The sequence below is a fragment of the Miscanthus floridulus genome, chromosome 14 (assembly GCF_019320115.1).
Source record: "Miscanthus floridulus cultivar M001 chromosome 14, ASM1932011v1, whole genome shotgun sequence".
Taxonomy (NCBI): domain Eukaryota; kingdom Viridiplantae; phylum Streptophyta; class Magnoliopsida; order Poales; family Poaceae; genus Miscanthus; species Miscanthus floridulus.
The window spans coordinates 78,369,271-78,396,543 of NC_089593.1; the positions used below are offsets into that span (position 1 = coordinate 78,369,271).

Sequence of the window (27,273 nt, forward strand, 5' to 3'; positions counted from 1 at the left end):
AATGACTATGCTATCATTGATCCCGATGATCCAACCAATCAAGATAAGATCAACAAGCAATACAATACAATGGCTCTCAACACCATATACAATGCCATTGATTCCAAGGTGTTTGAGCAAATCAAGGATTGTGATAGAGCAAATGAGGTGTGGAAGAGATTGGAGGAAACATATGAGGGCACACCGGCGGTAAAGAGTGCCAAGTTGTATATCCTCAAGGATAAATTGACAAGCTTCAAGATGAAGGAAGATGAGAGCATTCCGGAGATGTTCCATCGATTGCAAGTCATTGTCAACGACTTGAAGGTATTGGGAGAGAAGATCAAGGATGATGATGTCTCCCATCGATTCTTGATGTGCTTACCTCCAAGATTTGAGATGTTAAGATTGCTCATCATAAGAGGAGGATTGAAGGACATTACCCCCAACCAAGTACTAGTTGATGTCATGACACAAGAGACATACCGTGTGGAAAGGGAGGGGATGACAAGGAGGACAAGAAGGAAGAAGAGGATAAGAAGAAGAAAAGCATAGCATTCAAGGCTAGTTCATCATCATACAAAAACAAAGGCAAGTCCAAGAAAGAATCAAGTGATGATGAAGATCTAAGTGATATTGATGATGAGGCTATGGCTCTCTTTGTGCGCAAGATGGGCAAGTTCATGAAGAAGAAGGGCTATGGTGCAAGAAAGAGAAGAGATCACACCAAGAAGAAAGAGTATGTGAGAAGATGCTATAATTGCAAGAGCCCCAATCATGTAGTAGCAAATTGTCCATACAATAGTGACAATGATAAGGATGAGAAGAAGAAGCACAAGGAGGATAAGAAAGAAAAGAAGGAGAAGAAGGAAAAGAGAATGACCTTCCAAAAGAAGAAGAAGGGTGGAGGCTATGTAGTCACTTGGGATAGTGATGGCTCATCGGATAGTGATGACTCTAGTGATGATGGCAAGAAGTCTATCAAGAGAGCACTAGCAAGCATCGCCATCAACGACAAGCCCTCCATCTTTGACACTCCATCAACATGCTTCATGGCAAAGCCTACCAAGGTAAAATGTGATGAGAGTGATAATGATGAATGTGAAAGTGACTCTTGTAGGAGTGATAATGATGATGATGATGAGGAGGAGGAGGAGTACTCCAAGGAGGAGCTCTTGGACATGTGTGAGCAAGTGCATGCTTGCAATGAGATAAAGTGAAAGGAGTGCAAAGAATTGCGCAAGAAAGTAAAATTTCTTGAGCAATCCTTTGATGAGCTCAATGCCACTCATGAGGGGCTACTGGATGCCCATGAGAAGCTTGGCAAAGCTCACTCTAAGCTTGAAAAGGCTCACTCCTCTCTCATTAAGCAAGTCAAGAAGGAGGAAGCCAAGAAGGAGCAAGTGATAGTAACATGTGATGTGGGACTAACATGTGATCTTATTGATGAATCTTTTCATGAACCCATTATTGTTGCTCCCACTAACACTTCTTGTAGCACAACCATTACCACTCCACCTATGAATGATACATCACTAATGGTGGAAAATGAAACCCTCAAGAAGGAGGTGAATGAGCTCACTCGTGCCTTAGGCAATGCCTATGGTGGAGATGCCCACTTGCTAAAGTGCTTGGGTAGCCAAAGGTTTTCTCTCAACAAAGAGGGATTAGGCTATACCCCCAAGAAAGGCAAGGTGGCCTTTGTCACTCCCAAAGCTAGCTTTGTGAAGGGCAATGGTCGGTTTTGTAATAGATGCAAGCAAGTTGGGCATATAGAGCAAAATTGCAAGACTAACAAGAACAAGCTATCTAATGTATCCTCAATAAAATTTGATTCTTGTTACATGCTTTATAAGGGTGCCAATGGTGTGAAGGCTAAGTTCATTGGTACACAAATTGTGGGCCCAAAGAAGAAGGCCATTTGGGTACCAAAGACATTGGTGACTAACCTACAAGGACCCAAGCAAGTTTGGGTACCTAAAAAGAATTGATCTTCTTTTGTAGGTAAATTATAAAGCCGGAGGAAGGCATTGGGTGCTTGATAGTGGGTGCACACAACACATGACCGGTGATTCAAGAATGTTCAATTCAATCAATGAAAGCAAGAGCAATGGGATTGATAGTATCACATTTGGTGACAATGGCAAAGGCAAGGTCAAAGGGCTTGGTAAGATTGCAATATCCAATGACTTGAGCATTTCCAATGTGCTACTAGTAGAGAGCTTGAACTTCAACCTATTGTCGGTAGCTCAATTGTGTGATCTTGGTTTCAAGTGCATATTTGGTGTGGATGATGTAGAGATCATAAGTGTAGATGGCTCTAACTTGATATTCAAAGGATTTAGATATGAGAATCTATACTTAGTTTATTTCAATGCTAGAGAAGCTCAATTGTCAACATGTTTGATCACTAAGTCTAGCATGGGTTGGTTATGGCATAGAAGGCTTGGTCATGTTGGAATGAAACAATTGAACAAGTTGATTAAGCATGACTTAGTTAGAGGAGGCTTGAAAGATGTCACATTTGACAAGGATAAGTTATGTAGTGCATGTCAAGCCGGAAAGCAAGTTGGTAACACACATCCTAAGAAGAGCATGATGAGCACATCTAAGGCATTTGAGTTGATGCACATGGACTTGTTTGGACCAACCACATACACTAGCATTGGTGGAAACAAATATGGATTTGTGATTGTGGATGATTTCACTAGATACACATGGGTGTTCTTTCTTGTTGATAATAGTGATGTGTTTGCTACATTCAAATTATTTGTCAAAGGCATTCACAATGAGTTTGAAACAACAATCAAGAAAGTTAGAAGTGACAATGGTAGTGAATTCAAGAACACTAGAGTTGATGAGTTATGTGATGAATTTGGAATTAGACATCAATTCTCGGCCAAGTATACTCCTCAATCAAATGGGCTAGTTGAAAGAAAGAATAGAACCTTAATTGATATGGCAAGATCAATGTTGAGTGAGTACAATGTGAGTCATTCATTTTGGGCCGAAGCAATCAACACGGCTTGCTACTATAGCAACTGACTCTATTGTCACCCCATGATGGAGAAGACACCTTATGAGCTATTGAATGGAAGAAAGCCCAACATAGCATACTTCCGGGTCTTTGGTTGTAAATGCTATATATTGAAGAAAGGCACTAGATTAAGCAAGTTTGAAAAGAAATGTGATGAAGGTTTCTTGCTTGGTTACTCCACTACTAGCAAGGCTTATAGAGTTTGGAATTTGGCTAGTGGCACTCTTGAGGAGGTTCATGATGTGTAGTTTGATGAAACAAATGGTTCCCAAGAGGAAGATGAGAATCTAGATGATGTAAGAGGCACTCAATTGGTCAATGCAATGAAGAACATGGACATTGGTGAGTTAAGGCCTAGAGAGATGATTGATGTTGAAGATGACAAGAATCAAGTGCTCTCTAACTCAAATGTGCAAGCTAGTGGTTCTCATGATCAAATCCAAGCAAGCACGAATGATGGCAATGTGCAAGATCAACAAATGGCTAGTTCATCATCTCAACCAAGTGATCAATCAAATGCTAGCAATCAAGTACAAGTGCTTCAACCAACCAATGTTGCAAGAGATCATCCATTGGACACTATCAATGGTGATATTTCAAGAGGTGTGCAAACAAGATCAAGATTGGCCTTATTTTGTGAGCATTTCTCATTTGTGTCATCCATTGAACCTAAGAAGATAGATGAAGCTTTGAGGGATGTTGATTGGATCAATGCTATGCATGAAGAGCTAAACAACTTCATAAGAAACCATGTATGGGATTTAGTTGAGAGGCCTAAGGATCATAATGTGATTGGAACTAAGTGGGTCTTTTGGAACAAGCAAGATCAAGATGGGATAGTAATAAGGAACAAAGCAAGATTAGTGGCTCAAGGTTACACTCAAGTTGAAGGCCTTGACTTCGGAGAAACATATGCCCCGGTTGCAAGATTGGAAGCAGTTAGGATCTTGCTAGCTTATGCTTGTGCCCACAACATCAAGTTGTACCAAATGGATGTGAAAAGTGCATTTCTAAATGGGTACATCAATGAGCTTGTGTATGTTGAGCAACCTCCCGGTTTTGAAGATGAGAAGAAACCCAACCATGTCTACAAGTTGAGAAAGGCTTTGTATGGATTGAAACAAGCACCTAGAGCATGGTATGAGAGATTGAGGGATGTCCTACTCTCTAAGGGATTCAAGATGGGAAAGGTTGACACCACTCTCTTCACCAAGAAGCTTGGAAATGACTTGTTTGTAATGCAAATCTATGTTGATGATATCATCTTTGGATCAACAAATCAAGAATTTTGTGAGGAGTTTGGCAAGATGATGGCAAGTGAGTTTGAGATGTCTATGATTGGAGAACTTAGTTACTTCCTTGGTCTTCAAATCAAGCAAATGAAGAATGGCACATTTGTAAGTCAAGGCAAGTATATCAAGGACATGCTCAAGAAGTTTGAAATGGATGAGAGTAAAGCTATTAGTACACCAATGGGGACAAGTGGAAGCTTAGATAGTGATGCTAGTGGCAACATGGTGGATCAAAAGATGTATCGGTCTATGATTGGAAGCCTACTCTATGTGACCGCATCAAGACCAGATGTGATGTTTCGTGTATGCATGTGTGCTAGATTTCAAGCCTCACCAAGAGAAAGTCATTTGAAGGCAACAAAAAGAATATTAAGGTACTTGAAGCATACACAACATGTTGGATTATGGTATCCTAAAGGAGCAAGATTTGAGTTGATTGGATATTCGGATTCCGATTATACGGGATGCAAAGTGGAGAGAAAGAGTACATCGGGCACATGTCAACTATTGGGAAGATTACTTGTATCTTGGTCATCAAAGAAGCAAAATAGTGTAGCACTTTCAACCGCCGAAGCGGAGTACATTTCGGCCGGTAGTTGTTGTGCTCAATTACTTTGGATGAAGGCTACCTTGAGTGACTTTGGAATTAGATTCAAACAAGTGCCATTGCTATGTGACAATGAAAGTGCCGTAAAGCTCACCAACAACCCAGTTCAACACTCAAGAACAAAGCATATAGATGTTTGTCATCACTTCATAAGGGATCACCACCAAAAAGGGGACATTTGCATAGAGAGTGTGGGCACCGAAGATCAACTTGCCGACATATTCACCAAGCCACTTGATGAGAAGAGGTTTTGCAAGCTAAGGAATGAATTGAACATACTTGAGTTCTCCAATATGTGTTGATGCACCCTCACTATATGACATGCCTCTCCTTCGAGCAAAGCAAGGTAAAGTTGATTGACATGTCATCCATCCATTGCTAAGGACATGATTAGAGCATCTAGACATATTTCACATTTAAATAGGCTCATTCATGAAAAACAAATGAATTTGATGCTTTTATGGTACCACTATTGCTTGTATGATTGAAATGATCTAGTGGTAGCATATGACATGTTTGTGGTCTTGTAAACCTAGTGTTTAATTTATAAAATGAGCTATAAGTGTTTAACTCAACATGGTACAAGATAACCCTTATTTGGAGGTGTGAAGAAGCTTGTCCTTGGATCAAACCGAGTTAAATATCTTTTACAAGTAATCTAGATTGAACCAAATTGGGAAAATGATCCTCATTTCACATGGTTTCACCCCAACATATCTATAATTTGAGGCCACCTTTTGTGCAAATTGTTGACATTAATAATCCTACCCTATCTACACTTTAAGCCTTTGTGGTCATTGATGACAAAGGGGGAGAAATAGTGTACAAAGATAGTGAAACAAAGGGGATAAATTAAAATTTTGAGAAATAGTGTACAAAGATAGTGAAACAAAGGGGATAAATTAAAATTAAAATTTTGAGCATACAAATAGGAGGAGCAAGCTCATAAACTTGTATGGTGCATTTGAATGAGCATTACATATGTTTGCTTGCATGGCATAAGTTTTAATTTCAAATATCCATGCTTGTGTGGTGTATGCTAGTTGTAAGTTTGAATGTTGAAATGAAAAACTAGCATGCATAGGCTAAGTAACTAGACTTATGTTCATTCTATGGAAACTAGACCCTTGCATGTAATATTGATCTCACGGGGTATTCTAGTTTTTGTATATGTCTAGTTACTAATGATGCTAAGGATGGTATATTGGTGCACTCCGATTGGTATCACGCTTCAAAGGTCCATCTCTTATACCTTAGCATCACTTGGTAGAAATTTACTCCTATATTTCCTATCTAAGCATATGTGCAAGCTACAATCCAATCTCTTAGCACATATGTAGGGGGAGCAATTACTACCATTTGGAGTTCATGAAACCTGTCCATTACCTTTACACATGGTAAATATGCTTGGGCAAGCAACATGGATTCAAATGTACTTTAATTCATATCTTTGTATAAGGGTTGTCATCAATTACCAAAAAGGGGGAGATTGAAAGCTCTAGATTGGTTTTGGATAATTGATGAAACCCTAAGTGCTAACCTAGTTTATCAAGATGATTATGAGATAGGTAGCACTACTCCAAGTGATGAAGCAATGGCGAAGATCGTGACAATGGTGATGGCATGGTGATGGTCAAATGCTTAAACTTGGAAAAGAAGAAAGAGAAAAACAAAAGGCTCAAGGCAAAGGTATAAAATGTAGAAGCCATTTTTGTTTTAGTGATCAAGACACTTAGTGAGTGTGATCACATTTAGGATAGATAGCCGTACTATTAAGAGGAGTGAAACTAGTATTGAAATGCGGTTATCAAAGTGCCACTAGATGCTCTAATTCATTGCATATGCATTTAGGATCTAGTGGAGTGCTAACACCCTTGAAAATGTTTGTGAAAATATGCTAACACATGTGCACATGGTGATACACTTGGTGGTTGGCACATTTGAGCAAGGGTGAAAAAGATAGAGTCGAAGAGGAGGTAGTCGCGCTGGTTACAGAGTGACCGAACGTGTCCGGTATGATGACCGAACACGTTCGGTATTCAACAGTAGACTCAGCGACTGGACGCGTCCGGTCGCCACAACGGACATGTTCGGTATGACTCAGAAAAACAGTGTTCCGCAGTGAAGTCAATCGGACGCTGGCAGCGTCCGGTCCGGTGTGACCGGACGCGTCTAGTCGTCCATGGGTGCTTACTGTACTCGACCGGACGCTGAGGCTCAGCGTCTGGTCAGTCTCTACCTGACGCGTCCGGTCGGCCCTGGTGGCTTACTGGACTCGACCGGACTCGACGGTGGAGTGTCCGGTCAATTGAGTGTCTGCGTCCGGTCATCGACAGAATGCGCGGCAACGGCTATGATGATTTGAACCGGACACGTGGTAGTCTGGGGCTACCGGACACGTCCGGTATGCTGACCAGACATGTCCGGTATTCACGACCGGAGCGTCCGGTGCTACGTTCGGTCAATTGGACTGCAGCGTCCGGTCGGCCCGCGATTTGCCCAGTGAAGGGGTATAACGGCTCTATTTGATGGGGGCTCTATTTATAGCCCCATGGCCGGCTCAAGGGTGAACTCTTGCACATTTTTATTGACATAGCAACCTTGTGAGCTTAGCCAAAGTACTCCCACTCATCTCCATCATTGATCCATCATCACTGTGAGATTGGGAGAGAATCCAAGTGTATTGCTTGAGTGATTGCATCTAGTGGCACTTGGTATTCGTATTGCGCTGTGGATTTTGTTGTTTCTCTTGGTGGTTGCCACCACCTAGACGGTTGGAGCAGCGGTGGAGGATTGGCACGAGTTGGTGATTGTTCATGGCCATCTCCGGTGATTGTAAGGGGAGTTGTACCTTCCCCGGCGGAGTGCCGAAAGGTAACTCTAGTAAATTGCTCATGTCGTTGAGTTACCTCACTTGTGGGTCGGTTCTTGCGGTGTCCTATCGCATGGATGAGGTTTGTGAAACACCTCTTAGCCGCCGAACCACCAAGTGTTGGTCGACACAACAGGGACATAGCGTGTTGGCAAGCACGTGAACCTCGGGAGAAAATCAATTGTCTCTTGTCATTTGCATTCTCCCGGTGATTGGCTTGATCTTCATCTTGTGATTGGTTCATCCCCTACATGGCGGTATAATCACCCTACTTACTTGATTACATTTTTGCAAACTAGTTGATACAAGCTCTTTAGTGTAATTAGAATTGAGAGCTTGCTTTATTGTTTACATTCATCTAGTTGAGATCTTTAGAGTAGCAAGTTTGTGTGCCTAAGTAATCATTGCAACTAGAATTGTTGGATAAGTGGCTTGCAACCCTTGTAGAGCTAGAGCAAGTTTGCATTACGCTATTTGTCATACTAATCAAATTGCTCTAGTTGATTTGTAGATTTTTAAATAGGCTATTCACCCCCCTTTAGCCATATTAGGACCTTTCAAGTGGGCGAGGGGAGTTCCCGCATAGTAGATGACGGGAGTCCCTACGGGGCAAGCGACGGGAGTCCCCGAGCAACAGGCGGAGAAAAACCCGGAGCAGCTGGCGGAGAGGGCCCCAGAGCGGCAGGCAGAACAGAGGTTGACTTTGCAGGAGCCAAGACCTCCCCCGTAGAACACGGGAGTCGACTCCACGGCTGAGCCTGGGGGCTCTGGCAGGCACCACCGGTTCAAGAAATTGAACCGGCAGACCAAACCATAAGTACCCTTGTCTTGGAGTTACTTTGTTGTAGTTTCTTAACTTTTGTGGTGACTGACGAGCCGATCTAATGTAGTGTAAAGCATACGGAGGGTCTAACCCTACCGGTCCGGACTGTCGATCAGTCGAGGGCTGATCCCGGGGTGGGGGTAACACCAGCGGCTCCCATCCTGGAATCCCCGAGTGCTCAGCCACCGGAGGAGGAGTCAACCGGCGCTTCTGGCAGACTTGGCGAAAATGAACAGGTGGCGGTGACAACAGATGGGTCGGCGGCAGTACCCGAGGCAACGGCAGGAATCGCTGGGTCCTCGGGAGGGGAAACTATAGTTACCGGCATGACACCGGAATATGTAGCAGAAGAGTAGACGACGCCCCTCGAGGCATCGGAGGGCATGGTCAGTCTGGCTGTCCCGCTACCGAGCCCCCAGGCGGTGCCTCCGGCTGCAGCGGAGGAGGACGAGATAGAGGAAATCGAGCGTGATGTACCTCTCCCCCTCTAGCCATTAGGACCTTTCACGTATATAGAGAGGTGACCATCGTACCAGTACCATAGAACTCACAGATGTCAAGTCTTCCATACACCAAAATAAAAAATTAGGAATTTGAGTCTTAGATGTATACATTTATTTTTAACCTTTTTTGTATGCACTACGATTAAGAACTCTATCATTAGATCACATCACCAACAATCTTGAACTATCGAATTGCTTTTTCTTACCATGTTCTTAATTAAAACATCAACACTTTGCCTATATAATTAATATAGAATGCAAGTCTAATTATTTAACACATTAACTTCAAAAATTCACACTTCCACTTTCACTGAGTTTAGTTTAGCATATATAAAGAAAGGTGAGAACTGACCAAAGTACCGAGCATGGCAGCATAACTCGACAGATATCATGTCTTTTGAACTTGAAACGCAAAATCAGAAATTATGCTCTTAGATGAGCCACATCACCTTCAATGTTCTCCAATTGCCCACTTTTCTATCGAAATCTTAGTTACAATACATTAATATAGAATGGATACATACTTGTTTAACTTCAAATAAACCAACATCTAGACCTATAAGGTTCATTAGATCCCATTCAGTTGTACTTGCTAGGCTGTATTTCCAGGATGAAACAACCATCATTGTCGACAGAATATCATCGGTAGTCCTCCGAGGGGTATCCCACGAAGGTAGATTGATTGGTAGAGGAGCGTGAGATCAAGAACAAGAAGGCAATAGAGACACACAAGTTAGACAGGTTTAGGCAGTCAGTATGACGTAACACCCTACTCCTATGGTCTGTTAGTTTGTATTAGCTATCGTATGATATTGCGTGAGTTTGGATGGGGTCCTTGCCCGCCTTATATAGTACGGGGAGCAGGGTTACAAGTCGGTTAGATCTGAGAGATAACCGGAAAGTAATAACTGATTACAGGAATCTTAGGATCATACATATCCCAACAGATCTCGTAGTATCTTCAGGATATCTTCTAGATGTCGTGCGGAAGGCGCCGACCAAAGTCGTGCCCCGCAAGGCTTCGTCTTGTGGGCTGGGCCGCCCCTAAGGGCACAACCCATGTAGTCAGCCATGGGTATCCAGGTCATACCCCCCACAATCATGATGATATCAATACAGTGCAGGTGTAAATTCTTGATCAAGCTATATTTACTTATAATAAAACAAATTCCTCCTTGATCTGGAGCATAGTATGTTTAGGAACCATAATAGTCTCTCTAAAAGTTGAGTTCGGTAACCGCACTTACCAACCCGAGTGCTACTAGGAAATTGCTTTGAAAGGACTCCAATACAGTCCTGCAAATCCATCAAAAGACCACTAGATTGAAGTTATGCCGCCAGGCATCAGATAACAGGAACTTGAACTATAGAGCAATGTTTGTCACACGGCTATGGCTACAGAAGAAACCTCACCTTTGCCACATCGAAATGCTGGCAATCCATGGCCGCTGTGGCTGTGCCAGGGAAGAAGGTAGGGGAGGGGGGGTAGGGAAGAAGGGAGGGGCGGGATCCAGCGGGGAAGAAGGGAGGAGGGGAGGGGAGGGGCCGGATCCAGTGGGGAAGAAGAAGGGGAGGGAGGGGAGGGGCGGGATCCGGCAGGGAAGAAGGGAGCTGCCGGATCCAGTGGGGACGAGGGGAGGAGGGGAGGGGAGGGGCTGGATCCGACTGGGAAGAAGAAGGGGAGGGAGGGGAGGGGACAGATCCGGCAGGGGAGAAGCAGGGGAGAGAGGGGAGGGGCCGACCGCCGGTAGGGAAGAGGGAGCGGAGGGGTCGGCCGCTGGCGGGAGGAGGGGAGGGAGGGAGGGGGCTGTGGTGGAGGAGGGGATCTGGCCGGGAGGCAGAGGGAGGGGGCGAGTGTGGGAGGAGGGGAGGGGAGGGTGCGGGGGGCTGGGGAGGGGAGGGACAGGTACAGGAAGAGGGGGTGTGTGCTTGAGGGAGGGGAGGGGCAGGTGGGTGATTTGAGGGGTGGGTGGGTTTTTTTTCTACATTTTTTTCTTTGCGGAGTGTTGTTTTTGGACACTCGGCAAACCTTCCTTTTTGTCGAGTGTTTTTTTGACACTCGGTAAACCCTCAATTTGCCGAGTGTTTTTTGTTTGACACTCGGCAAACCCCCTCTTTGCCGAGTGTTTTTTTTTCTCGAGTGTTTTTAGGATTTCACTCGGCAAAGAATTTGTTTGCCTAGTGCCCAAGGGAATGCACTCGACAAACATAAAAACACTCGGCAAATTTGAGGTTTCTGATAGTGTTTTTCCATTGCAGACTGAAGCGCGGGCCATCCTGCTTACAAAAGTGGGTAATCAACAAAGCCCTTGAAATCCTGCACACACCTGCAAACAGGCGAAGACTCTACCATCGCCGTCATTTCATCTGTCTACTCGACCAAGCCCACTTTTGCCCCTGCCACCACACCGGCTAAGAAGAAATCATCGTCTACTCCAGCCACCGAGGCCCCCGTTGCTAGGAAGAAGAAGGGCGCATCCGCCCCAACTCTGGCTGCTGAGGATGTGCCAGGATGGTGTAGTTTGCAAGCGCTTGTGTAGCAGGCACCCACATAGCCCAAAATATTGGCACGCAGCCCACCCCACTTGCATCCGTAGCCATGTAGGACCGTTCGCATCTCACGGGGAGGAGGCGTAAGCGCCATGCTCCTCCATTCCTCAAAGGGCATGCCAGATCGAGGAACGAGGGTGAGCCGCAAAAGTACAAATAGCAGCTGCCGAGCACCCTAGCCTGCCTAGTGCGGCAGTGCCTCGTGACCGCCTGGCCTCCTTGGCCATGGCACTTGGAGGTGGAGCACCACCTCCAAGTTCGATTGAGGTGGCCCGTGGCCGGATCGGGAGATCAGGAGCACTTGTTGGCGCCGGCTACAGGAATGCAGCTCGACGGTGATCGGCAACGGGCCGATGGGTGCGCTCTCGACGTCGCTCACGCATGCACACATGCGAACGCGAAGACACAGTTTTCCGCCTCACAATGTTGCGACCTTTTCTAGCTTTCTTTCTTCCTTTTATTCAACGGTGCTTATAATCAGCCACGCCTGCTCACGCTGTGCCATGCCCGCCTAAAGCGCGAGAACGTTGCATGCGTAGCGTGGCTAAGGAACCGTTGGGCCACACCGTGGATGCAACACGGCTCACAGGCCTGAACACCGTTACAATATGCGTTACAATATGGACGTAGCACGGCTCTGGCCTGAACATCGTTACAATATGCGTTACAATATGCAACTAGCTGGTTTGGAATGTAAAACATGAACCTGATGCAACTAAAATATTTACATCATGATGATAACATGCATGGGATTGAGTTCTACAGTGCTGAGCTTTGCTTCTGCTAGGTGAACGGATGACTCTTGCGAGTTGCGACCCAAATCCAACCCCAGAATGAATCGCACTCGCAAGGGGAAGTGTGGAGGCGCCATGCTCCTTTCCTCAACCCAGATCCACCGCAAGCACGTAGTGACCACGAGGTGTTCCACCGCCGCGCGACCCAAATCCATGCCCCGATCGACCCTCCCCTCCAGGAACCCCACCAAAAGGAGCAATATATGGGTCAAGCACAAGCTTCCTCACCTGACGTGCCACGGCCTCCTGAGTCTCAAGTGACCGGGCCTCCTCCTGGTCGACCTGGCCGAGCGGCAGCACTGGCTCCATGAGGTGCTCCACCAGCAGCTCCACCGCGTCCTGCAGCTGCACCACCTCCTCGCTGCCACTGGTGCCGCCAACTTCTTCCTCCATCACTGGAATCCAAGCAGCGTCTGGAGCCACCTCTAGGGTTTTTGCGCCGCTGCGGCTAGCATTTTCTTGGGAAGGGCAGGGGCGGCCGTTGTTCTGATGAGAGCTAGGACTAGGATCGCTGGAAAGGATGTGTGGCCGGAAAGGGAAAACGGGTTGTGAGGAGAGCGCAGTGGAGCGAGATCTAGCCGCCGTCCAACACGGGACCTGGTGGATCGGGCCTTGCTGCGGCGAGAATGCGAAATCCTACGCGATGTCATGCGTAGATGGCCGCGGTGAAATGTTGCCTGGCTAGCTAGCCTTGTGCTTTCGACTTACGAGCCATGTGCTTTCGACTAACGAGGGTACTGACTAGATTTTAGTAGTAACAGGCTTTTGTCTGAGTTGCCGCTCTAGGTTCCACCGGGAAGCCAGCACCGAAGCGGACTACTCTACCCACCAGGAGCAGACAGATTGTTGCTCAGCAGAATGACCATATCCCGGTGTCCCAACATGGCAAAGTGCTGCTCATGAAGAAGATGGGGATCCTGGCACCTTCAACACTAATTTCCTCTACAACCAAGCATTCCTACGATTCGTACTTCTAGGGCACCCTATTGGAAGCAAACGTCGAGGTGCTTCATGTGCTGTTCCCAGCATCCAGGGTGATGGCTGGTGGAGCAGCGTGGTCTGGTACTTTAGCTAGATCGTAGTCTTGGTTGATCCCAATGGATCCCAAGGTTGTCATAGTCAAAATGTAGTCCCTTCGAGGTAACCGTTGGGCTGGGAACGGTCTCTATTGTATTTCAAACTTCTACCTTCTTAATATAATAACTAGGTAGCATGCCCATGTATTGCTATGGGATAACTAACAATTTATACTAAAAACACATGGATCGCACGATAAGATAACAATACTGTAAAAATTAAATACCAATGTTAAAGTGACATTTAATCCAAAAAGCAAAGTTTAAGAATTTAACACAGTCACGGAGTGCGCGGCGTCGCAGGCTCACAAACTCTACTTTATAGACCTTTTCGTGATGCGGCTAAGATAATGTTTTATATTGGCAGGAAGAAATCTCCAATATCCATTTCTTTCATTGTAATCCATTTATCTGGACAATGTTTGAGGTGAGGGTACGGTTACAGTTTTTAGTTGCTTTGCGATATTGTCCGAAGCTATGAGATGATTGATGTCTTGCATTGATCCTTTCATTAATTTAGTTTTCTATCTATGTTTATTTGTTTATTCAGTCTATTTTATAGGCACGCCGGTAGATAATGGATGACAAAATTCAAGCATCCATAATTTATCTCTTTGACTTTGAGCATGAGTTTTGTTTTTATTTTTTAATTGATATATTGTCCTTTTGTTTTTACTGCAGCATTAGCACGGGCATGCATGAAAAATGAAGATGTCTTTACACTGCAGAAATCTTTGAAGAAGATCATGCATAGATTATTCTTGTACTGAGTATTATACATATACAACCACCTAAATATTCTAATTAAACTACAAAATTTTGAATTAGGATACGAGGTAAGACATGCAAACAAATATTTCAAAACTACCTGTAGAGTCCAAAGAACTTAATAAATAAATCCTTTTGGAGGCAATGCAAATTCTCTATAATCTTTCATTTGGTGTAGTTAGTGTTATTATAGTACCCACATGTATTCATGGGAAATAAATTGTGGACAAAAGGTGGACACTTTTTGGTGCAACATTCCAACATGGGTCCATTGTCCTGCCAATATCCTTGAGGCAGATCACATAAAGGATGAGAGTCCCTCTATGAGATTGTTCACAAGAGACTTAAACTTATATCTGATCATGGTAATATTGAATTGCTTTGCATCAAAAGCATCGGCAATGATAAACGGGGACATAGGTTTTAGTATGCATAGTGGAGGAAAACTCAACCTTGGCCTTCTCAGCAGCTTTTCTGAGCCTTTGCAGTGCTAACTTGTCCTTACTCAGATAGTCAAGAGGTGCACCATAAAATTATGCACCGCTAAGAAAAGTGTCACCATTGGTTGCCTTGACCTGAAAAATATGTCGAAATTCAGAATTACAACACCTAATTCAACATCTTGGAACAGACACTCAAGTGGATACCTTATTCTACAATATATGTCTATGTGGAATAGTCCTAAAGCCACACATATTTATACGGTGAGTATAACATACTTTGTTTTTAAATTTTATGAGAGATTTTTTAAGACACGCAGTATTATCCATGTGATAGGCACTAATATTTACATATATACTCGAACCTGTGTGTACAACATTATATGGAGATGCAACAGAACTTATTTATGGATTTATTGGTGCATGAAAGAAATGGATATCGGAGACAACTGGCTGCATTCGTACATATAATGTACGCCAGTTAAGGTTTTGTTTGAGTTAACTCAGTTCGTGAACTAATAGTAATAACTAAATGTGTCATATATCAAATTCTTTTAGCCACTACTTGTGCGCTGAAGCAAAAATCATCCCAACCGCGCTTGCCCTAATATGAGTATTGGAAGTAATAAACCTTTGAATAACATCAACGTACCTCCCTTCCAGAGCATCATGATTTCGATGCATGATTATTGTTTCCTTTCATGCATGTGGCCTCGGGTGATCAATTTGTTTCCTTCAAGGCAGGCGGGGATCCTTTGAAGAACATCAACATACCTCCCTTCCAGAGCAGCATGATTTAGATGCTTGATTATTGTTTCCTTCCATGCATGTGGCCTCAGGTGATCGATTTGTTTCCTTCAAAGTAGGCGGGGATCGCAGGGATAGCAGTTTCTTTTTCTATCACGTGGGGTATCACACGGCCGGAAGGGAGGAGCGTCCCGAAAAAAAAGTCTCACCAAAAAATTGTCTTACTTTTGTTCTCTCTAATCTTTCATTTGGTGTCATTAGTGTTATCATAGTACCCACATGTATTCATGGGAAATAAATCATGGACAAAACGTGGACACTTTTTGGTGCGACATTCCAACATAGTTCCATCGTCCTACCAATATCATTGAGGCAGATCACATAAACGATGAGAGTCCCTCTATGAGATTGCTCACAAGAGACTCAAACTTATATCTGATCATGGTAATGTTGAATTGCTTTACATCAAAAGCATCAGCAATGATATACGGGGACATAGGTTTTAGTATGCACAGTGGAGGAAAACTCAACCATGGCCTTGTCAGCAGCTTTTCTAAGCTTTTGCAGTGCTAACTTGTCCTTACTCAGATAGTCAAGAGATGCACCATAAAATTATGCACCACTAAGAAAAGTGTCACCATTGGTTGCCTTGACCTGAAAAATGTGTCGAAATTAAGAATTACAACACCTAATTCAACATCTTGGAACAGACACTCAAGTGGATACCTTATTCTACAGTATATGTCTGTGTGGAATAGTCCTAAAGCTACACATATTTATACGGTGAGTATAAAATATTTTGTTTTAAAGTTTTATGAGAGATTTTTTAAGACACGCAATATTATCCATGTGACAGGCACTAATATTTACATATATACTCGAACCTATGTGTACAGGATTATATGGAGATGCAGCGGAACTTATTCATAGATTTATTGGCTCATGAAAGAAATGGATATCGGAGACAACTAGCTGCATTCGTACATATAATGTACGTCAGTTAAGGTTTTGTTTGAATTAACTCAGTTCATGAACTAATAGTAATAACTAAATGTGGCATATATCGAATTCTTTTAGCCACTACTTGTGTGCAGAAGCGAGAAACATCCCAACCGCGCTTGCCCTAATATGAGTATTTGAAGTAATAAACCTTTGAAGAACATCAACGTACCTCCCTTACATAGCAGCATGATTTCGATGCATGATTATTGTTTCCTTCCATGCATGTGGCCTCAGGTGATCGATTTGTTTCCTTCAAAGCTGGCGGGGATCCTCTGAAGAACATCAACGTACCTCCCTTCTAGAGCAGCATGATTTTGATGCATGATTATTGTTTCCTTCCATGCATGTGGCCTCAGGTGATCGATTTGTTTCCTTCAAAGTAGGCAGGTATCGCAGGCGTGGGCAAATGGACGAACCAAAACAAATGTCGCACCAAAAAATGTCCACGTTTTGTTTTTTTAGTTGTAGGAGATACGGAATGCTCTTGCGTATTCGAGAAAAAAAATCATTGGATGGGCTCAGGTCAGGTACGACGAACGGGCTGTGCTGCGACACATGGCTTTTGAGTTTTGATGGCATGTACAATGGGCCTGCTTGACTCGTCTGTGTCCCGTAACATTTCCAAAAAGCCCCCTTGTGAATAGGAATTGAGGCACGGCCGTCGTCTTGTGAGGCGACGATGACGGCTCGTGCTCCTAGGCGTAATCGCCATCCGATGCCACATTGTATGGAGTCATCTTGCCCGAGTGCCAAGGCACCGGATCCACCTGTGGCACACGGGAGAAGCAAAGATGGGTGCCAAAATCAACGAGGCATGGGATGTGGCTGGAGCGCGGAGATGTCGAGCTCGACGGCGCCACCACTACTACAAAAAAAATCGAGGCAGGCAAAATGGGCTAACCGAGGCAGGCATCACGCCCGTCTCGTCTAAAAGGTCTTAGTTAATCATTCTTTTCCAAAGCGATTCAAATTCCCGCCTGCGAAAATCAAATGAAAAACAAAAAAATAAAGGGAAAAAGCCCGCAGCCCAACCAGGTCTGGATCTGGGCCTTGCACCGCTGCCCCTCCACGCTCTCCGCTGCCCAATTCGCCATCAGGGAAGCCGGATCCAGCCTCCACGCGCACACCACCTCTGGATCCGCACCGCTTGGGGACGAAGAAGAGGGAGCCACCGCCTGATCCGGCCTTCGCCCCGCCGTCACTGGATCTGGCCTTTCCATGAGCATCGCTGCTGGATCCGCGCCGCTCGGGAAGGGAGAAGAGGGAGAAGCAAGCGGATCTGGCCTCCGGAGCGCTCACCTGAGCGCCGCTGCAGGGCCACCACAGGGCCCGTGTGAGCGCTGCCGTGGAGGGGGCTGCGGCACGAGCGCTTGTCGATGAGGGAAATAGAGAGATAGGAGAGCTGGGTCAGCGCCCGCACGTCCGTTCTACCACCCGCCTGAGAGAGGAAGAGAGAGACCAAGAGAGAGGCTATGTGCCTGTGCTTGGCAAGAGAGAGAAAGACGGAATCGGCTAAGTCTGCTGAGTGGGAGGAGTCTAGGGTTTCTCAGTATATATAGTACGAACCCATTACTCGGCCAAATGGGCTTGGCCATGTTTAATAGAGGTGGGCTTCATAAGAGATGGGCATTTCCTAACCGCCTCCTTAAATAAAACGACCACAACCATTAATCAATTTTGCAAGGCGGCCTTTTTTTGTTGCCCAGGTAAATAAAATGACCGTCTCCGCTAGTCGATGAGCATTTTATGAGGCGGTTAGATTTTGTCACCACCTTGGTTAATGTTTGGGTAGTGGCTCGCAAAATCATTTTTGTAGTAGTGCACAGGGCAGCTCATCTATGCCACCGAAGACTGGCTCTGGCTCAGCCGAGTGCGTGGGCGCCTCGCCGCCGGCCACACTAGCCAAGTTCATAGTCCGACTGCAGTGGCGGAGGCTCCAGCGGGCCGGTGTCATGCGTTGCGGCTAGGTACATGGTGGATCTAAACGCAATGTCCCTGGCGGCATGCTGGCCGGCGACCTACTCGCACGTGACATTCAAGGTGCAATTTCTTTTCTGGAGAGAAAGGAGAGGGGTGAATCAAGATTTGGCACTATGCTTCTGCCACAATTGTATGCATTACAATAACATTTCATATGTTTCATCTTGTATTGTCTGCTTGTGGATCATTCTTGAAGCTACTGAACTATTGGACTCAGACAACTCTTGAATTATTGGATCATCCTTGAACTATTGAATTCAGAGCTCTTTTGTTCCTTGCATATGTCATTCATTCACTGTATGTATAGTTCAGACATACATATCTATATGATGTACATATTCAGGTACAACATAGTTCTAAGAAGTTCTTTTCTGAATCTGAACAAAATTTGGTAATAGTCCAGTGTTCAGACTATTTGTCATGATACATATATGTTGTACATATTCAGATACAACACAGTTCTTAGGAGATCTTTTCTTGACCTGAACGAAATTCAAGTAGGTATGTGGGTGCCCTACTGCATTGATTCTTGATTTTGAGTGAAAATTCTTGGATCATTTAATTTAGTGGAAAGGCTGAGGATTGTTAGCTATAAATCTTCAATGACCTTCCTAAAATATGTTTTCTTTAGTGTGGACTTAAGACCGCCACACGCTGCTATGAAATTGAACTGCTATGAATGTGGGCATGAAGTTAGTTTGAAAGTGAACGTGCTGTTATGTCTGAACAGGCTGCTTGTATTATATTTTATTTGAATATTGTATTATATGATATATAATGTATATTAATATTAATACCATTTTCATTGATGGTTCTAAAAAATATTGGAATTGTGTTCATCTTATTGATGTGTTGATCTAGTTTGTTTCAAGAAGCAACACAATGGCATGTAAAAATTATTTTCATGCTTGATCATGGTTGATCGAAAGCATTAAATAGTCTGCAGACAGTCAAATAGATGACCCATTATATAAGTTGTATGTTTAGCTGTCTGTATGTGAAGTAGAAACATTTTGCAGACAGCATGCCGTCTGTGGGTTGTACATGCCCTGAGCAGTTTCGCATGAAAATTAATTGCGACTCTTCTTTTGGTAAGTGAGGTAAGGGTCTCTGATTCCCTCCTCTAAATTTCTCTAAATTTAGATCTCTAAAAGATCTAGAGCATTTTAGCTCAGTTTTCATATCTAAAGCTCTAACATGAGGTGGACTAAAGTTTAGACCTAATTCTAGACCATTTGTTAGGAGACTTTAGTCTAAACTTTAGCGGTCTAGCAGATCAAAAGAGGCCCTAGGTCAGCGCAACATTTATACCTATGTTGGGGATCACGGGGGCGGCAGCCCAGCTTCAAAGGTCCCTTCATCTCAAAATAAATACTCATCTCATATTTCAAGATATCAAATTGTCTCAAATTTAATTAAATATATAACTCAAGTGTGCATTTAGATGGAGTGGCATGGAAAGGAAGCAAGTGAAAACCTTTGCAAAATGTTTTGAAAAATGCTAACTCGATGCTAAAGGTGTTGGAATTAGTGCATTCAAAAAGGTTTTGAGAGAGTGGTGGCATGGTGGGTTGTTAACATAGTCACCAGATATGTCTAGTGCCCATTGTGGGGGAGGCACAGGAGCTTAGGACCCTGCTAATCCTGACCGGTTTGAATGTCAGCTGCACAGCGGGTTGCTCCACTGGAAAACATTTGTGCTATTGGGTGGTTGAACACCGAAAATAGGGTGGCCATGGTGTTCTCTGTTGACGTCTTGCAGCAAAGGTCGTAGTACCGGAAAGATCCGGTGCCCAGTCACTTGAGGATTCTGTTGGTGGCAAAAACCTTCTGAAGAACGTACTAGTGGCCATTGGATTACTGCAATAGTGGCCTTTGCGGGGGCACCAGAGCCTAGGTTCCGCCTAAGGTACATCTACAGTGTTCATGGGGTGTCTCGTTGTACTCACCGGAGTTCTCCGGTGGTCACCAAAGACTTTGCGCCAGAGTGAGCAGCGTGCAATGGCTAGTTTTTCAAAATGTTAACTAGCCGTTGTGGGAGCTCCGGTGCACCCACTCAAGCTTTCCAGTGACCCCGTAGATGGTGGGTTAAGGGAGTGACGTCTAGTTTGGCTTGCATGATTATAATAGGAGATGTGGCTGAGTGAGTTGACGTTGCTGGTGGCCAAGGATCATATCCACACACATTAGAGCCAAAGTTAGCCCTCCACTCACATATGCCAACACTACACCACAACACTGTTTCACCGTCAGACATCTGACGCTAAAAATTATATTTGGCGAAGGATGATCTGACGCTAAAAATTATATTTGGCGAAGGATGATCTGACGCTAAAGAGACGCTAAATCCTCATTTAGCGATTTGCTGTCTGTCGCTATAGATATTGATATTTAACGTTGAACTATCTATCGCTAAAAATAAGTATACCGGCACTCTGTCTGTCGTCAAAAATAAGTGTGCCCCACCACACCGCTGGCTAAAAAAAGAAAAATATAACGCACACCAACACAAACAAGAAAAAAATAAAAACAGAACGCACACATCCACCAGGAAGCCACGCTCCTTATCCCCAAACTTCGGTAGCTCGGGCGCTCGGCGTCTCTCCCCAGAAGCCCGACGTGGCTCTCGCTCTCTCCCTTGGTCTTCTTCTCCCTAGTGTGCACTCTCTTCTCGCGCCTCCTCGGAAGCGCCAACGCCGGCTCCCTCCGCATCCTCTCACCTGCGCAGGGCCCTGCTCAACCCCCCCTTGGCTTCTTGTGGCAGGGCCGCGCGCTCCGGGATGGGGCGACCGAGAGCCATGCCTGGCATGCCACCACCGCCAGGCCATGGCCCGCTAGCCGGCTGGCCAGCGCCGTCGTCCCCAGGCTGGGCGAGCTGGCTGAAGGTCGAGCGCCGCCGCACAGGTCGACTGCAACAACGGCTCAACACCACACTCGTCCCAGGCCAGGATGGGCCTGGATGCGGGCTCGATCAATGTCGTCTCCGTCCGATCTACGTCGTCCAGTCGTTCTAGTTGCTCCTCCATCCCATGCGGTCTGCAGATCTAATATGCATGTCCACGGTGAGCCGTTTTCTGCCTCAGATGTGTGTACATATGTTCCTATGGATGAGTATTGTGTATGTATGGATGTTTAGGTGCTGTGTTTAGAAGATCTAGGGTTAGAGTTATGTGTGTGTGTGTGTATATATATATATTTATATATATATTTATATATATATATATGTTCCGATCTACGCTGAAAATTCTGTGTTATTTGGCAATACAGTGTGATAATTTATAATAGGCACACTGCTATTCTCTAGAATTAGTAAATTGGCAATACAGTATGTTTCAAATCAACAGCTTAGATGTTTTCAGAACTGCAGACTATGTCAAACCTGTCAGACTAAACAATATTGCTGAATTTAAATGAAAAAATAGCGAATTAATGTTGAAAGTAATTGTCCCCAAACCTTTGTTATCTAAGTAATTGCATTACAAGATTGGTCTTCTCTGTTCTTTGTCACAGTTCAGAGGTCGCATGTAGTCATATGGTTGTCTTCTTGTCATTTGCAAACCAGAATTGTCTTCTTGACTTACAATCCATTGTCTTTTTAGATGCACAAGATCCTATATTGTAATTGTCAATGGTTACTTTTACCTTCTGCTTTATGTCTTTCTCTCTCGTACTTAGACGATATGTGCTTTCTTAAGTGTCTTTTGGAATTAGACATTGTTTCCCAATAGCTAATCTGAGTATTGATGTCTGACAATGATGCAACTTAAAATCCGTAGACTACTCTTGCTGCTTCTTATTGCCAGCAAACTCAAGCAGTTAGGTTAGGTTCTGAATAGTGTCAATAATGCTTAATGATAGTACCTTGAAAAGTTAGTACTGTTGTTGCTAGGAGCTTCTAGTAGTTCTTATTATAAAATGAGTTCTTATTGGGAAAGCCTTTTGTATATCAGCAGGCTGTAGGCACCTTGGCTGATGGCTGAATGGCTGATGCTCATGAATTTTTAGGAACCAGGAGGCCTACTAATCCTTCATCAACTTGTTCTAATGGCGCACCCATTTTTCGGAAACAACACATGTATAGGCACATGTCTAGACCTTTTTAGTGCTGATGGTATAATGGGCCTCGGTCGTGGTCAACTTAGCATAATGGATCAGCTTGTTGAAAAGGGTGTCATAAGTGAATCATTCTCATTGTGCTATGGTGGTATGGATATTGGTGGTGGTGCTATGGTGCTTGGTGGAGTGCCTGCTCCTTCTGACATGGTTTTTTCACATTCAGACCCTCTCCACAGGTAATGTATGGTTTCCTATATGATAACCGATCCTTATTCTTTTTGTGGTACATATTTTTATTAGCTAATCTTAAATTGGCAACAGTCCATATTACAACATTGAGTTAAAGGAAATACATGTTGCTGGAAAGGCACTGCGGGTAGATTCAAGGATCTTTGACAGCAAGCATGGGACTGTTTTGGATAGTGGGACCACATATGCTTATTTGCCAGAGCAAGCTTTGGTGGCTTTTAGAGATGCTGTAAGCTATTTACACGTCCATACCTTTTCTGTTGGATCTTTGTTCTATTGTAGTTATTTTTCCTTCATGTGACATCAATTTGCTTGGAGTTCAGTTTTTGCAATGTACCATGTAAAAAAGACAGTCTAGCTTCAGAAGCTATCAATAGTATTTGTGGCTAAAACTGCACTAGTGCCATTTTTTAACTTTTCCGCCTTGCATAAAAGAAGTTAAACATCTTAATGACACCTAGATAAGTTTACACTTCCCTAGATAGAATCAAACTTCTACTTTAGCACAACATGCTTTTTCTCCTTGACGCCTTTTCATGTCCATTAGCTAATAACTGTATCCCTCCTTTTTCTCTTATTCTCTTGGCTGTTGCTCTACAAACGAACTTCTGGATTACAAGGACACTGTTGACTGGTGCACCTACAATTCCTTTTTGTTTTGTTTGGTTTTGCATGTCATATCCCCTATTAATATATCTAATATTGATGCCCTGTACTATATATATATATATATATATATATATATATATATATATATATATATGTATATATATATATATATATATATATATACATACTTTCTTTTCCCTTTTCATTGGTGACTCATGGTGGGTTTCAACTCTTGCCTACCCCAAGTCATAATTTGCTAGGGACTAAAAGGCTTTGTTGTTGTTGGTATTTGGAAATGGAAAGAAGCTCTCACTTACACCTGAAAATTATTTATTCCGGGTAGGAGAAATTGTGAACTAAAATGATTTAGGATATAGAAATCTCCCTCCCTCCCTCCATAATGGTGAAGAAAAACACGAGTCTGTTGTTAGTTGTTACTATGTGCTATGAGGTCTACAGATTCTTTTGCTTGTTCTTTTTGTTGCTATGAGGTCTGTTTATTTAAATATGTTTCCTTGGCTATAACAATTGTCTGAATGAAAGGTTCTTGATTTTCTTGATTCATTCAAAGGCTGTAGTAAAAATAGTCTGTTTCTATTACAAGATCATGACAACAGTTTATTATTTTATGCATTTAGAAACTTAGCCATTTTGAGTAGCTAAAGTAATGACCTTAATGGCAGGCATCATTGTTCGTAATACACTTGTGGCCTATGACCGTCACAATGAAAAGATTTTGGAAAACTAACTGTTCAGAGTTGTGGGAGAGGCTACATATCGGTGACGCTCCTTCACCCGCCCCTTCAAGTGACACAAATTCAGAAACTGATATGTCACCTGCTCCTGCCCCTAGTAGCTTGCCAGGTTTGTGCCTAATTATTTTAATTTATACTAATTTCACATGTATGATATGATGAATGACAAAATATGGATATTTGTTATATTTCACTTGTAACTATCAGTTAGGGATCGATTGTTTTGGTCTGCTTTGTTGGTGGCTGTTTTGGTAGTTATGAATATGAAGCTTGATAGGGCTGAAGTTTTTATATCAAATGAGGCAAACAATCGACTGCCTCTCTTGAAGGTCCTTTAAGCCGCAATTCGGCCCATGCTTTACTCATTTTTTTGTTTACCTACTTAGTTCTTTGAGTTTGATGGTACATTCACCAGTCTTTATGGCTTGCACAATAATCTGGTCCACATTTCATATGCCTATAGTAATTTTGTTAATAACCAGGCCGATTACTTTAAGCTAAAGCAATAAGCAAATATTTTCTTAATTGGTGTTGGTTATTTTTTTGGTCAACAACAGCACACTTTATTTTATGTAGTTTAAATAAATATTATTGTTCTGGATAGGAGCAATGGACTGTGCCAATGCCCACTACTTTTCCTTAGTGCCCTATATTTCTATCTTGGTTTACAGTAGCTAGCAATAATTATAATGGGTCACTTGGCACTGTCATTTTAAATTATTATATGAACTTGACAATTAGTTCAGATTTTATTTTTCAGTTCAAATCTGCAATGTCAATTTGATTAACTAAATGGTTCGGACACTTTACAGCCCCACCAGGAACTGTCTTAGGTCTAGTTAGTTCTAGAGTTTCATACTTTACCGAAACTCCAGTTTTCGAAAACATGAAAATTGATTAGTTTATACTTACTGAAAGTGGACGCAAAATGTTGCTAGCAACATATGATGGAATAGTCATGATAACACTTTTAGCCTTCACCGAAACAACCCCTTCTGGCGTTTCATACTCCAAAACATATCCCTTGCCATCTGATTTTGTAATGTTGTTTCCCATGCTAGCAACAAAATTCAACTCAACACAGAGAAGTTGGAAATGCCGTCTGAACAACTTCTGAAAATGTTTGACTGTGTTGCCAGATTCCTATCACATTTTCCCACAAAAAAAATATGAACATGCAAGCTGATGTTTGTTCCGGGCTTGGTTACACTCTGGTGCACCTCGTCGACTACCCAATCACCACCTTTGTCTCCCTTTGGAGTAAGGTAGATGGGAACTTCTATGCCGAACCTGATTAGAGAAAGGAGTAAACAACGAAGGGCATAACATTGAGTCCACAGAGAAGGTTGGAAGGGAGAGAACCATACCTTGGGACAAATACTATGAAACCATTTGCCTTGATTTTTACTATCCTAGCTTCAGTGTCAGTTGGCCTGCACGGTAAATAGTTAGGCAGTCAGAAAACAATGTACACAATCTTTAGGGCTTGAACAGACTTGATGTCGTTACTTTTTGCCACCATCCTTGTCACATTTCAATATTATCTACTTCTAACCTACCACACACTTATGTCATCTGCTGTGAAACTGAATAGTTTCTGCCTTGCTATATGTGACATCTTATTTTGGTATATGTTTTTCATCTATTGATTAAACCTTGAGCAGTTCGATCTTTATATCCACTAAAGCAAACTCTTCTTGTTCAAATTAAGGTGAACAGTTACTATATTCTTTCATGCCACTTGGTACTGTCCTAAACAAGTCTTGCAGAATATGGTATCTTTTGTACATACTGTATCTATTATGTAGTTAAGACTTACCTATAGATAATATTTGAAGGAACGAGAGCATATCATAATTTTGTAGGTTGAAATGTAGTGCTTAATAAAAAAATACTGCTGTATATTTGCCTCTGAAATTTCAAGTTCCAGATATTGAAAATAAATAATCTAGAATATTTGCTCAACATTATAGATCTTGAGCTCCAAATCCAATCTTAGTGCTATTAATGTTACCTTAGAATTGTACATTTTGGTGTTGCCATAATTTTCTGTATATGGTCAATTGTGCCAAGCATCTGTAATTCATAGTACTGTATTTGGTCATTTGCAATATGTGCTTTAGGTGTAGTGCCTTAATCTTCACTTGTAAGAATTCTCTCTGGACAATTCCTAGAGATTGTTCGTTATGGTAGGATTACATCTGCATGTAAATTGCTTTTTTCTTCTCTGTGTACCTCCCATTTCATGTTTTGCTCATTTTCAATAGAGGTTCGATACAATTTATGATCCAAACCTAAATCAAGGAAAATGCTGAATTAGCATTACTGTAATGTTTTTTCATTTGTGGTGCCTCCTTTGCCATACTGCTGATCTAGATTTGTGTGTGTTGCCTCTTGAACCCAACACAGTGCCCTTCATTTCAGGTTTAAGTAGGAAATTAATATGTTGATCACTTGCCTCAAGGAATTTCAGGTTTTAGTAAGAAGCAGTTGCTGTAATTTTAAGGACTAGTACTGCTATTACTCAAGCTACTATTATTATGTGGTAGGACTAAACTAGGAAATTAATATGCTGATCACTCTCTGTTTGGTTATTACTTAATGCTATTACATAATGCTGAGTACTGGTTGTTCCTCGCAATATGATCACTATCTATTTGGTCACCAGTTCCCAGAATGATTTGCCTGAACTAAAACTGAAGATTGCTATTATCTTATATTTTCTGCTCATTTCTTGGCTGCTAATATCTTCATTTGTTTGCTTGAACCTTGAGTGTACTTGACTGTTTTAGTTCAAGTACTTCACTAGTACATGGGACCCCTTTTAACATATGTTCAGCTTGATTTTAATGTTTGTTACCCTTGCCTCTGTAGGAAACATGCTAACCTTTATGGTTGGTTCAAAGTAAGCATTTGAAGTATCCCTAGCAGATGTTGCACAAACCCAGATGCAAGGAAAAGCAAATGTTCTCTTAGAGCTTCATGTTGATGATACTACTGGAGCCAATGAGGTTTGTAGTGGACAGTAGTTGTAGTGGATCCACTCATATTTTCTGCATTGCCAATAAGGTGCTAGTCGATCTCATTTGGATACATGTAGCTGATACTGTAGACTTATCATTGATGAATCATTG

The 27,273-nt window shown here is 43.0% G+C and overlaps 1 pseudogene; it reads right to left on the reverse strand.

The window, feature by feature from the left end:
• LOC136503830 (uncharacterized) overlaps positions 1 to 12,850 on the reverse strand; it is a 49,932-nt pseudogene extending 37,082 nt beyond the window's left edge.
• Between the last annotated feature and the right edge of the window lie 14,423 nt (positions 12,851 to 27,273).